This window comes from Pseudonaja textilis, chromosome 2 (assembly GCF_049901715.1).
Source record: "Pseudonaja textilis isolate UNSWEBS1 chromosome 2, rPseTex1.2, whole genome shotgun sequence".
In the NCBI taxonomy this organism is placed as follows: Eukaryota; Metazoa; Chordata; class Lepidosauria; order Squamata; family Elapidae; genus Pseudonaja; species Pseudonaja textilis.
Genome location: NC_141991.1, coordinates 238,687,067 through 238,699,639, shown reverse-complemented (window position 1 = coordinate 238,699,639; position 12,573 = coordinate 238,687,067). Strand labels below are relative to the sequence as shown.

The following is a 12,573-nucleotide window of genomic DNA, read 5'->3' as shown; positions in this document are numbered from 1 at the left end:
TTTAGTCCACATGTTTTTGCAGTGTAAGAGTTGCAGATTATAGGATAGTTTTTTCCTGAAACCAAATTGTTTATGAGAAAGTAGGTTGTTCGTTTCTTACCCTAGTCACTATTCAGCCGCAGACTATGCTGTCTCTTACATGACCATGGCCTTGGCAAGATCATCCCCACATACCATTGTACCATGGGATCATCACACCGCCTCTTTTTAATGCACACTGCAGGTGTAACACACATTAAAAGGGATGGTCAAGGTGATGTCATGGCTGCCATTTGACTTTTTTTTACACCTCTTGAGGCCATCTCTGGGAAGCAATCCTGCCCAGTAAGAATGGAATGAGCAGTGAGGGGGAGAAGCAGGGAAGACAGAATGCTTGGCAACTGGGAAGAGGTGCAGTAGATAAGATTCTGCTAAAGGTTGCAAGGAAGAACTCTTAGAACTAGCACTACAATCTTGTTTCTTATTTCTCTCTTCTGTTGTAGGCAATGATAAGTTGATTTCCAGTGAAAGAGTCACTGCCACTAATGTTGCCATTTTTGTGGTCTTTCAAACAAATATGTTTTCCTAGAGCCTATTCCGTGTTTCTATCTGCTAGAACTGATGCCAGTCAGGTTCTTGGGTGAGCATATATTAAAATGAAAAGTATCTGCTATATTATCTTTCCCAGCCCCCAAATATGGAAAATCCACTATCAGTTGTTAGTCTATCCTCTTCTGGTTCTCCTTGTTTTTCAGCAACTCTGCATTCTTAATTGCAGATTCTAGAATTGCTAATTCTCAGGTGAAGTCATTTTGAGTGGGTGTGTTCAACCACAAATGGGACGCCCATGGCACAATTAGATATCAGTTTGAGCAGACAATTCCAACATTAACTATGTGAGGGAATAGCATTCATTACAGGTTCAGATGTAAGGTATTATTCACTGCTTAGGCTTGTTTGTGTGGTAAGGACAGTTCAACATCTCTCTTAGAGCCAACCAGATTCAGTAAGGAAGTATCTCAAAACACAGCTGTGAAATCTTACATTTTGTAATGAGCATTTTTCATATGAACAGTAAATGAGAACCAGGAGATGTAAGTCCAATTCACATGGATTTATATCTTAACTCAGCATTTAGGCAGCACATGCCTAAAACAGATAACCCTCAGCAAACATCTGTTCTGTACCATAAGCTGACAAGCTGAGGAACAACAATTTGTCAATCTTAATGATGTTTTTCCTTACAAGAATAACAATACTAGACTCTTTTAGGAAGCACTTAGCAGAATTACTAAAATAATGAATGTAAAATGCTACGAAAAGCATGAACTCGCTAATTGTCTCCGTACTTCTCATTAACCACAGTCCTTTTTGGGACTGACTCATCATGAGATATTAATTTATTTATCAAATGTATTTAAGTGCTCATCTGTACATGTGATATATGATCGCTGACAATTCTGAAAATTTTGGTCTCAGGATTTAATCAGCTGAGCCCTTCGCTCCAAATGTAACCCCTTTTGTGAGCTGATATGGAAGCTCTAAGATTTCTTTGAGAAAAAGAAAAAATACGTTTTGCATAATCTGTGTACTGACAAATCTGTTGATTCTCAAAGTCCTGCTGGAGGATTATCAGGCATCTTCCGCAGCTTTCCCTACTCTCGCAGGCCAAAGCCTGTAGGCTGCTTTACCCTTTTCCCTGCCATGCTGATAAAATTGGGCTTTTTGCCTCAGCTTCAGGCCCTGTGCACACCCAGGCTGACATCAGCCTGATCGTTTCCCTCAGCCCCCTCGAGGAACCGCCCTGCTGATTGGCTGATTTATGATGATAGATCACTGGTGGAAAACTGGTTCATTGAAGCATGCAATTAATAATGCAAGTTGCAACCTGAGTTTGCTCCCCTCCACTTTTCCTTAAACAAAACAGTGGAACGGTAATTAATGGGGTTCTAAAAGGGAGACTGAGGACTCACATCCACATCCACTGTTTCTAAGCCACCTGAAAAGATTCACTTACACTAGCATGGACTCAAGCCTCAAAACATGTGGACTCTGGGGATTCTGGTGCGATAGGATGGCATCAGATTCCCCATGTGTCATTCCATGCACTAGGCTAAGGGAAGACAACAATAACCCACTAGGGACTTTAACATGCTTCCACAATAATCCACATGAGTTAAGTAATCAGTGTGAGAAAGAACTCTAGTGTTCTAGTGGACAAAATAAATATGAGCCAGTGGGGTGCTGCACCTGCCCAAAAAATCCAATGCAGTCTTAGGCTGCATGAACAGAGGGATAGAATCAAGACCACAGGAAATGCTAATACCAATTTATAATGCCTTGGTAAGACCACCCTTGGAATATTGCATCCAGTTTTGGTCGCCACAATATAAAAAAGATACTGAGGCTCTAGAAAGAGTGTGCAGAGTAACAAAGATGATTAGGGGACTGGAGGCTAAAACGTATGAAGAATGGTTTCAGGAATTGGATATGTCTAGTTTAATGAAAAGAAGGACTACGGGTGACATGATAGCAGTTTTCCAATATCCAGGGGGCTGCCACATAGAAGAGGTGGGGGGGGGGGTCAACCTTTTCTCCAAAGCACCTGAAGGCAGGACAAGAAGCAATGGGTGGAAATAAATCAATGAGAGAACCTAGAAATAAGGAGAAATTTCCTGAAAGCTAGAACTATTTATCAGTGGAACGACCTGCCTCCAGAACTTCTGATTGCTCCAACACTGGAGGTTAAATACCTGTTTGCAAGGATCAAACTTCCTAAATTGTAAGGGAGGAAATAATGGTAAGGGAGAAGCAACGAAGAAAGAGAGCTGAAAAGAATACTTTTCCCATGGCCAGGGGATCTCCTCTCCTCAAATGTTTTCTCCCACAGCATGGTACACAGACTTCTGGGAACTGTTCCTAAGGTAAGGCACAGTTAGTAATACACTTGTATAGTGACAATGTGTTCCAAGGCATTTTTCTTCCAGTGAAGGCATAATCAGACTATACATGCCCAATATAAAACAATGCAAGAAAAATTAAACACACCACAGAAAAATTGTGGCAAAAATCTTGGAAATCTGTACAACCCACAAATATTTGCATTGCGACTGCAATAGTCAATGTATCATCAGAGTACAAAACCTGGTGTGATAGCATGTTAAGTTAACGAGCAGAAAATATTTTACAATATAAATAGGCTGCTTTTATTATTGGCCAGATGTAATAGTATGTGAGAAAGACCTTGAGAGACTGGCTGAGGAGATGTTGCCAAGGGAACAGACAGATAAGGGACAGTTTAGTCAGCAGCTGTATAGTGGGTGGGACAAGAGGTTCGGAAGAGGCTTTCCCTAGTTTCTTAGGCCATAAAGGAGAGAGTGGGAGAATTATACTTTCAGCCAGAGGTGGGATTCAAATTTTTTAACAACTGGTTCTGTGACTGTGGCTTAGTTGGTGGGTGTGGCTTGTGGTCATGTTATTGGCTGGGCGTGGCCAACTCAATATCACTCACATTGAGGCACGCATCTCCTCACCTGGCCTCTCATGACTGTTGGGGTGTTGCAATAGTCGTAAGTGTGAAAAATGGCCATAAGTCACTTTTTTCAGTCCCACTGTAAGTTTGAATGGGCACTACACACAAGCAAAGTACCAGCAAAGGAGGGGAAAAAAACTCCCGAGAAGTTCCTGAGACAGGAAGTCTAGTCCTGCCAAGAATGTAATAAGGGTTAATGGAGAGACAGTTTCTGTAAGCAACACCAGAATGTTTCCTTCCTGCCTTCCTTACAGGATTAGGCCAGTAATTTCTTTTAACAACTGGTTCTCCGAACTGCTTAGAATGTTAACAACCGGTTCTAGCGAATAGGTGTGAACTGATAGAATCCCACCCCTGCTTTTAGCCCTGGAAGATTCTGTCAGTGTAAATTTACAATAAAGTGGAATTAATTTATCTGGTTGTATTTCCTGTCTGGTCTACCAAGTATGAACAACATTAATCTTGGAAATTTAAAAGTACAATTCTCCCCTCTTCTCTTTTACAGCCTGAGAAACTAGGTAGAGTCCCTTTTCTGAGCCTCTTGCTCTGCTCAGTATCCCACTATGGGCTATACTATCTCTTATTTTAATGTTCCCTTGGTAACATCCTTGGCCCAGTCTCCCAAAGTCTGTCTCACATACTAGAACAGGAGACATCATACTTTAAAGTAATACGAAGTAAGCTACAAGCCCATTTATTTATTTAATTTTACACCATTTCTACAAGTTTGTCTGCCTCAGAGGTTCTTGTAACCGTTCAAACCATATTAAGAGTTCGATGAGATATAGAGGTTCCTAACAACAACTAAAAACTTCAAGTAGAAAATTATTTCATCTAGATAAATAGCAGGAAAAAAGATATCAAGATATTTTATGAATATTTAAATGGAAACATCTTTTTAAATCTTAAATATAATTCACTGAAGTCTGTAATTCAGAACATAAATTTGAGGAGCCATATTCTGATTTTAAGTGAATACTGTAGTACAGGCTTAACCTTTCATTGTAATAATAACAACATGCTTCAGGAGATAATTTGGTGTTGTGATATTCCAAGTGATAATGAGAAAAGAGCAGAGTGAAAATTCAAAAGGGACACGACAGAATGAAACCTATACACCTGTACATACCAATTTGGGCAAAAACACATAGAAAGCTACCTTAAGGCAGGAAGAGGTATGAGAATGTATGTTCTGCTTTAGTTCAGCAGCACCTAAGATAAGAAACTTGCAAATTACCACAAATGTTGAGCGAATGAAATGAGACCTGGAAATAGCTCATAGAGATTCCATATATTCTTAATTTGTGCCTTCTCATCAGGGACTGGCTTTTATTCTTGCATCCATATTATTATTAAAACCTATTTACAAGTATGATAAAGATTAAATATGAAAAGTGTCTTCCCAAACAACAATTTCCATTATCCAGAATGCAACATATGATAGCACATGGCAAATTAACCAAATTACTATAAGATAAAAATTGAGAAGCAGCATCCCCACACACACATACCCCCAAAAAAATCTATAGGAAAAGTAACCCCATATTTGGAATTAGTTCATAATACATTCTTAAATGCATATCTAAATGTATATTCTTTAAATATGTATCTATATATATATATATATATATATATATATATATATATATATTATATATATATATATATATATATATATTCTGAGGTTCTCGCGGGTATTTGTATGTGGATCTTTGGTTGTTCGGGTTTTCTCCCGCATAAGATTCGAAGTATCTAGGCAACGTTTCGATGAAGTCTCATTCATCATCTTCAGGCTTCTGTCTTCGGCTCTGTGCTTCTCAGAGTGATTCAGAAGCCAGATAGAATTCTGCCAAGACAGAAGCCTGAAGATGATGAATGAGACTTCTGTATGGCATTCAACTTTGTTTGGGTATTTTCCCATGTCATTGTAGTTGTGCTTTTAAACAACTTTAAAAGCACAACTACAATGACGTGGGAGAATACCCGAACAAAGCTGAATGCCATATATATATGTGTGTGTGTGTGTGTGTGTGTGTGTGTGTGTGTGTGTGTGTATGTGTATGTGTATGTGTATGTATATGTATATATATATATATATGGCATTCAGCTTTGTTCAGGTATTTTCCCATATGTATATGTATCTATGTATCTATGTATGCATATCTATCTATCTATCTATCTATCTATCTATCTATCTATCTATCTATCTATATAATGTATACATTCTTTAAATGTATATCTAAAAAAAAGTCTAGGTCCCAAATAGTACCAAGATTGATGTCACTATTATGAATAATAAAACTGTCTTTTGCTTAACTTTACTCAACTAATCAATGATTACGAATGTTTAATGATGACCACAGTGCTTGAGGAGGCTTGCAATGTGTTTCACATATGTGATAATGAGCCTTATAGCCAGAACTATGCTATAGCAAACCCAGAGGATGAATGACAACACGTGTTGTTATATCTATATGTAACACTATACATTTGAAACAATTTTGAATGGTCTAACCTAAATCCATGTTAATGTTAAAAAATATGTGCAACAAGTGATTGACTTTGGGGTTTCTTCAGCTCTTCAGCAGAAGGTTAAACCACTGGTAAGAATCCCATATCCCCTCGGTCTTCTGATTTGACAGTGACCTAGTGACCCTAAAGAGAGCTTAGATAGACACACAATCTCTTGTCTCAAGTAAGAAAGACGGTACTTACTCTTGAGTGGTAAGAAAGTCTCTCCGCGTTCATGTCAGCTTGGAAGGCTTCCTGGGTGAGAAGAAAATAAAAACCTGGTGTGGATCAGATGGTTTCAGATCCCTTGAGTAAATCCGGAGAGAAAGTGTGACTGACCCACAGAAAGGCTCCAGGAAGGCACCAGACGACCCCAGGCGGAAAGAAAAATCCATATGCTTTGAAGGGATTTTGGAATTTCAAGCCTGAGACCAGAAGCAAATCAGCCCTGTGGGAAACACGACGACTCGATGAACTTGTATGATTTTTTTCACTGAAGGAGGAGCCAGAATTGCAAAATCCATGTTCCTTGCTGCAGGCAGAATTAAAAAAAAAAAAAATCTTCAGTATGCAAAATGTCCAGAGCCTGACAGCTTTACAAGGTTACAAAGGTACAAAGCTCATAAAGATGCAGCCATGAAAAAAAAAAGTATATATTTTAAGCTGTGGATTTACATTCTTAAGCGCACGTGTTTACATTCAAGCACAGAAGAGAGACATTTGGGTGTTTTTAAAGTAAACTCGGAATTCCATTCTTTCCATACAAAGGGCTTACAGACCTTTCTATGAAGTGTAGAAATTAAAAACCTTTTCTTTCTTTTTTCTTTTTCTTTTTGTGACAGTGATTTTTGAGTGCCAATCATAACTGTGAGAAAGCAAGAAGGAACAAGATGGTTTCTGATAAGACTTCATAAAATTTTGTTTGGGGGAAAAAAATAAAAGGCCCAGTGCTGAGTGTTGAAGCTATATGCTTACATTTATTTACTATGACATTTCAGTTTCTACGGCTACCAGATCTGCGTTGCATAAATTCAGAGGGCTACTAATACTTTGCTGTCGTCTGCTGGACATTTGCAGCTCAGATCTGATAGCTCAAGGTATCACTCTGTAAGATAGCTTGGACTAAGTACCCAATTATTAGCTACGATACAATTGTCTTCAACTCAGAACCACTCATTTAGCAAATGCAAAATTACAACAGCAGTGAAAAAAGTGACTTACTTTTACAGTCAGTCCTCACACTTATGACCATTACAACATCCCTATGTCACATAATGAGAATTCAGGCTCTTGGCAACCAGCCTGATTTATAATGATTGTAGCATCCCAGGGTTATGTGATTATCATATGCAACCATCCCAAGTGGCTAATGGGGAAAGCCAATGGGGATGCTATGTTCTATGGTCTACAGATATCATCGCAGGGTGTAAGCCGCCTTTTACAATTGACTGATGGTGAATTTGTCAATGCCAATGGTGCACAAGTGGTGCTCCAGTTGTTTTGGGAATAGATCCAAGGCACCAATTACTTTTGGGACTACTTACTAATTATTAGTATGCTTCGTCGCAGTCAACCAGATGTTCAAACTGGGTTTGGCATTTTTGTCTACCTATTGAATCTTTTCCAAGGACCTGAGATAGGCACATCTGGATGTTTTATGGTGCTACAGATATCATTGCAGGATGAAAGCTGTAACGAATAAAGCTCCTTTTGTAACTGATTGATGGTGAACTTGTCAATGTGTTCAAATGGTGCTCCAAGTGTTTTGGGATTGTACCCAAGGTTCCTATTACTGTATTGGTATTACCTTCGCTTGCTTTTGCCATGGTCATTCTATTTGTAAGTCTTTCCATTTTGTTATCTTCTTCAGTTCTTTCTCTTCTATTCTAGATACTGCCACATCCACAATCCAGACTTTTTTTTGGTCTTTCTTATCAAAAATTGTTATGTCTGGGGTGTTGTGTGGCAGGTGTTTGTCTGTTTCACTTCTAAAGTTCTAGGGAAATTTAGCTTCTTCGTTTTCTATGACTTTCTCTAATTGATGGTCCCACCAGTCCTTGCTTATAGGCAAATGATATTTCTTGCAGACTGATGATGATGATGATGATGATGCTTTGCAACACTGAGTGTTTTTCTGTACCAGAGAGAAATTCCTTATGTGTTGAATCAAACTTGCCAAATAAAGTTCAATTCAATTCAATTTTAAAAAATTGGACCTTTACATTCAAAAGTTTCTGTTCCCCAGACATCCCATTCATATTCTCTCTCTCTCTCTCTCTCTCTCTCTCACACACACACACACACACACACACAGAGCCAATCAGGTTGTGGTGCTTTATTTCTGTTTTATAAGAAATGACAACCATTCAGGCTTTATGATGGAAGGCATCATTTCTCCCATGCAAGTGTGGGAGGAAAAACTCAGCCTTGCAGGGTTGTTCTCTATTTACTCTATAAAGGTGTGAATGTATGGATACAGGATGCCAGAGGATTGAAGTATGTTGCTTCCATTTTTTTTAAAAAAAAAAAGAAGTCGGGGGTTGGATAATTCTGGAACAAACAGTTAAGCAATCATTTTATGAGCATTGAGAAAAGAATGTATTGTCTGGCAGGAACCAGCATGGCTTTCTCAATGACATGTCATGCCAAATTAACTTGACCTCCTTTTTTGATACAACGATCAGTATCATTAGCCCAAGGAATGCAATGGACATAGTGTACTTTGATTTCAGCAAAGCATTTGACCAAGTCTGCCATGAGATCCTGGTGCAGAAAATAGCAAAACACAGACTAGTCTGTGCTACCAATAGAGGGATACAGAGTTGATAGAAGAAAATCACAACCAATAAATGTATAGCTTCACATGTTGGGCTCCCTTCTAGCTTCCGGGCTGTTATAAACATATTGATAAACAATTTGGTTGAAGTATTACAAAATATGGTTATGAAATTTGCAGATGACACAAAGGGCAGGTGACAAGTGTCCTAGGTGGTTCATCGGGGTTCAGAAGGATCATTACAAGCTGAAACAATGCGTAAAAAACAGTAAAATACTTAGGAAAATTGTTTAGGAAAATGAAAGAAACGAGCATAGGCTGGAGAGATTGAATTGGGTAGCAACACATGTGAAAAAGATCTAGATATTTTGGTAGATCACAAGCTGATTGCAAGCCTGCAGTGTAATGCAACTTCAAAACAATCACAAACCCTCGCAGGCTGCATCAACAGAAGTGTAATGTCAAGAGTATGGTTGGGTTCTATCTTGCATTCATCAGACTACTGCATCCAGTTTTGGTCACCATAGATGTTGAGATTCTGGAAAGCGTGCAGAAAAGAGGAACATAGTTTAGAGAGATGGAGACTAAAACATATGAAGAACGGTTGCAGGAATTGGATATGTCTAATGAAAAGAAGGAGTGACATGATAGCAGTATTCCAATATTTGAGGTGCTGTCACAAAGAACAGGGCGTCAACTATTTTCCAAAGCACCAAAAGACAAGATAAGAAACAATAGATAGAAATTAATCAAAAAGAGAAGTAACCTTGAACTAAGGAGAAATAGCCTAACTGTGAGAACAATTAACCAGTGGAATGGGTTGCTTTCATAAGTTATAGGTGCTGCATCACTGGAGGCTTTTAAAAAGATACTGGGGGCAGTCGCAATCTTCTCCTTGAGCAGGAGGTTGGACTGGATGATCTACAAGGTTCCGTTCAACTCTGTTTTTTTGTTCAGTTGTAGTTAGGTCACTTTAGGAATGACTTTGAAAGGCTGGAATGTGCACTAAGGAGAGAATGCTAGAGAACAAGAGAAGCAAGTGGAAATCTATGATCTCCAGAAGGAAAAAGATCAAGAGGGACTCAGTACAGATGGAATTCAAGGCTCTTGCCAACAATCATAGCCAGCTGAGCAAATCTTAAAAACCCTGGCTTCCCAGGACAGGGGGGGAAAAAAAAGATAGTTGTACCCTTATGGGTCAAGGAAAGTCAGGAACTCCTTTGAGAAGATGGAAGTTGTGACCTAACCGTTCTTCATATGTTTCAATCTCCAGGCCTTTAACCATCTTAGTTGCTCTTCTTTGCACTTTTTCCAAAGTCTCAACATATGCTCCGCTAAGAACATTTGAGGTTACAGCATGTAGAGTTGTGAATGAACATACCTCCTTCACGGTCAATATTCCTATATGGCTACAAACTGTCATACATGATCAGAATCAGAATTGGAATAGAGCTGGAAGGAACCTTGGAGGTCTTCTAGTCCAGTGGTCGCCAACTGGTGAGCCGGGGACCACTGGTGGTCCACGAGAAATTTTTGGTGGTCCGCAGAGAAATGTCCCCCCCCAAAGCAATTAATCTAGGCTGTGCGGAAACACAAGGCTGCACTGCCCACATGGCCCGCCCACCCACTGGCCCCCACCCTTTGGCCGAGGGCAAACCTTGAGTAGAGCCATACGAGCTGGACCTGGAAGGTAAGACCAATGGTGGGGGAGGGAAATCCACCTCGGGGTGGATTGCTCACGTTGGTGGGAAAGTCTGTCCCATATTCCAGAGCTGCAGTAGTCACAGGACTGGCCCTTTGGTCATCCTGGAGCAGCTGCTCCTCCACTCGGGTGCACCAGCCTGCCATGGACTGGAGGAGCTGCTCCGAGATGACCAAAGGGCTAGTCTTGTGACTACTGCAGCTCTGGAATATGGGACAGACTTTCCCACTGACGTCAGCAAACCACTGTCAGTCAAAATTCATATTAGTGGTCCGCAGGATTTAAAATTATGAGTTTGGTGGTCCCTGAGGTCCAAAAGGTTGGCGACCCCTGTTATAGTCCAACTCCTGCTCAAGCAGGAGATCCTATATTATTTCAAACAAGTGAGTGTCTAGTCTCTTCTTAAAAATATCCAGTGATGAAGCACACTCGACTTCTGAAGACAAGCTGTTCTACTGGTTAATTGTTCTCACTGTTTGGAAGTTTCTCCTTAATTCCAGATTGCTTCTCTCCTGAGTTTCCATCCATTGTTCCTTGTCTTGCCCTCTGGTGGTTTGGAAAATAAATTGATTTCCTCCTCTTTGTGGCAGCCTCTCAGATACTGGAAGACTGCTGTCATGTCACCCTTAGCCCGTCTTTTCTTTAGATTAGCCAAACCCAAATCTTGCAACTGTTCTTCATATGTTTTTTTATTTTTTAGTATTTATTTGATTTGTCAATCGCCTACAAGATACAGGTATAAGAATATAGTTTTGAATACATGAGATAGATACTTATAAGAAAAATAAAAAAACAATAGGACAGGGATGGTAGGCATGATTAGTACGCTTATGCACGCCCCCTAATGTTTTAGTCTCCAGGCATATCTTAGTTGCTCTTCTTTGCACTTTTTCCAAAGTCTCAACATATTTTTTGTAATGTGGTGACCAAAACTGGATGCAGTATTCCAAAGGTGGTCTTACTAAGGCTTTATGAAGCGGTACTAATACTTCATGTGATTTTGATTCTATGCCTCTGTTTATACAACCAAGGATTGTATTAGTTTTTTGGGCCGCTGCCGCACACTGCTGACTCTTGTTTAAGGGATTGTCCACTAGGACTCCAAGATCCCTCTCACAGTTATTGTTTCTGATTTAGTAAAGTTTAAATCTAGTTCCTGTCTTTGCTTTTCCACCCAGAATTCAAAAAATGTATGTGATGGAGGAGTGCTGCAATGGTAACACTTAAACAGCAATTACTCATCAAAGAAACCCAGTAGTTTTATCGAGCCAAGTTTCAGTGTCTTACAGATGGTCCTCCACTTACAACTGGTCCCTACACTTACTTCCCCAAGGACACTTGATCAAAACACAGGTACTCGATAACTGCATGTAGTTGTGACAGTTGCGACATCCCAGGGCCACGCAATCACTTTTTGCAACTTGCCTAGCCCGCTTGTAACAAGAAAAGTCAATGGGGGAAACCAGATTTATTTAACGATTGCATGATTCACTGAACAACTGCAGTGATTTGCTTAACAACCATGACAAAGAAGGTAAAAAAAAAATCAGTTGTGACTCACTCAACAACTGCTTTGCTTAGCAATGACAATTCTGGTCCCAACTGTGGTCAAAGAGCATCCACTGTATATACAGTAGATCAAGGGTGTCAAACTCAAGGCCCACAGGCTGGATCCAGCCCATGGGGTGCTTAGATCTGGCCTGTGGGGGTTGCCTTGAAAACAGAGAAGGACCAGCCCGCGGTGCCTCTACCAGCAAAAATGGAGCTCACGCAGCCCACCCAGGCTCTATTTTCGGCCGCAAATATAGCCCTCTGTCAGAAAAAAACAGAGCCTGGGGAAGCTGTGCACGGCCCAGCCAAGCTCCATTTTTGGCCGTGACAGGCTCAGTTTTTAGTCATGGCCACCCCAGCCCCTGAGGTCAAACACAACCCTAATGCGGCTCTCAGTGAAATTGAGTTTGAAATTGTGATCTTCTTTCTCTGATGATGTAAGCAGGAAGATTGTATGTTGAAGAGGAAGGCCAAGCAGGTTCAGGGAGCTGAATTGGAGAGATTCAGAAGCAAGGTACCCCA

General features: G+C 40.1%; 1 protein-coding gene across 3 annotated transcripts in view; it reads right to left on the bottom strand.

Moving 5' to 3' along the window:
• PRLR (prolactin receptor) overlaps positions 1–12,573 on the bottom strand; it is a 126,575-nt gene that overhangs the window by 88,534 nt on the left and 25,468 nt on the right. Inside the window, exons 2-3 of one of the 3 annotated variants that reach the window (XM_087927390.1) lie at positions 6,366–6,554; positions 6,227–6,277 (exon numbers count right to left, since the gene is read on the bottom strand). The gene's annotated coding sequence lies outside the window, so the exon portion shown is untranslated. Of the gene's footprint in view, positions 1–6,226; positions 6,555–12,573 lie in introns of all 3 variants that reach the window. The other 2 variants (XM_087927388.1, XM_087927389.1) reach the window with 2 other exon arrangements.